General features: G+C 45.0%; 1 protein-coding gene across 2 annotated transcripts in view; it reads right to left on the reverse strand.

The window, feature by feature from the left end:
- LOC117174474 (probable chitinase 2) overlaps positions 1-1,575 on the reverse strand; it is a 15,703-nt gene that overhangs the window by 8,845 nt on the left and 5,283 nt on the right. The gene's annotated exons all lie outside the window — the stretch shown is intronic.

Raw genomic sequence — 1,575 nt, forward strand, 5'->3', positions numbered from 1 at the left:
TCATGAGGACAACCACAGGATTTCACCGGGAGCAGGTGCTAATCTGAAAAATTGCACGCGCTCCCAGCGAAATCGCAATAAACTTTTAGCCACAATCACGTCTCACTATTGTGAGATAGGTGGTTACAGTCTGTAACGGAATCAATACGACAATCCAAAAAAGTTGCGTGCACCCTGAGAACACGGAGCGATCCAAGAACTACCGCCTTCTGCATTTTTCCCGCAAGTGTTTTAGCATATTGTTGACATTCAGGGATGCTTTTCAGGCTATTAACGAGTGAAAGCTTGGTACTTCCAAGAGCGCCGATGATAAGGACGATTAGTTTAACAGAATATTCCGAGTACAATCGTTGCAACTCCCTTATAAGGTCTCTATACCTCTCTTTCTTTTCATTCTCCTTGATTATGATGTTTTTGTCAGCTGGTGCCGAAAATTCAATAACGAACATGGTTCGCTTCTCAAAGTCAAGAAGAACCATGTCAGGCCTCGAGTGTGCAACAGAAACAATTGTCGAGAATATAAATTTCCAGTATATGCGGCACTTCCCATTCTCGACAATCGACTCGATTCCCCTAGGAACGTTTAGAGAAGTGATATTAAGGTAAATGCCGTAAGAGTGACAGAGATGGCAATAAAGCACTTTTAGTGCCGCATTGTGCCCTTGGATGTAGCGGGCTCCCGCATGAGTTGGACAACTAGATAGAATCTGAGCTAAATGCTCGGCGTGTGCATGGCACGCCCTGCAGCTATCGTCAGGAATGCCTAGGGTCAAAATGTGGCGCCGGAATGTCAAGGTGGAAATGACACCGTCTTGGCATGCAAAAATGAAACCCTCCGTACCAAACTTCAATCCGGGCGATTTAAGTAAAGCAAACGTTAGCTCACACGACATTGACTAATCCTCCACATTTCTGTGGAAGATGCCGTGCATCCTCTTATCGAGGAGCTGTTCACGAAAGTTTTTTTCTTGTGCTTTCTTGATCAGCAGCCTCCTCCGCTGCTTTGTACAGAAACGCTCCTTTGCCCACTTCTTCGTGAGTCCTGGCCATTTTAAGAAGAGAGTCTCTTCCATTTGCGACTCTATGTGCTGTACCCAAAATAATCCTGTTATGAAGAGATTCAAGATTCAATATTCCACGACCACCTTGACGGCGTTCGATGTACAGTCGCGGAACAGAAGACTTAGGATCCATGATTTTGTTCATGTGCATAACCTCGCTTGTCCCGATATCAAGTGATCTGAGCTCGTTCTTCGTCCATGGAACTGCTCCAAATTAATAGAGTACTACTGGGACGACAAGCATGTTCGTTTTAGATACTTTGTTCCTCACCGACAGTTCGGAAGACCAAATTTGCCGCATGAGACATTTGTATCTGCTTGGGAGAATATCCTTTATAGATGTAACATCCTGAATGCGGCTCTGTGGCACGCCCAGGTAAGTTTAAGTGTCTTCGGCGCAAAGGTGTCGTATAGCGCTTCTATCAACGAGCTCAGGATCTTCAGGGATGCCATTAAGTTTTGCTCACTTCAAATAAGCCTTGGCGCATTTGTCTAACCCAAATTCCATTCCAAT

The sequence above is a fragment of the Belonocnema kinseyi genome, chromosome 1, assembly GCF_010883055.1.
Source record: "Belonocnema kinseyi isolate 2016_QV_RU_SX_M_011 chromosome 1, B_treatae_v1, whole genome shotgun sequence".
NCBI lineage: Eukaryota > Metazoa > Arthropoda > Insecta > Hymenoptera > Cynipidae > Belonocnema > Belonocnema kinseyi.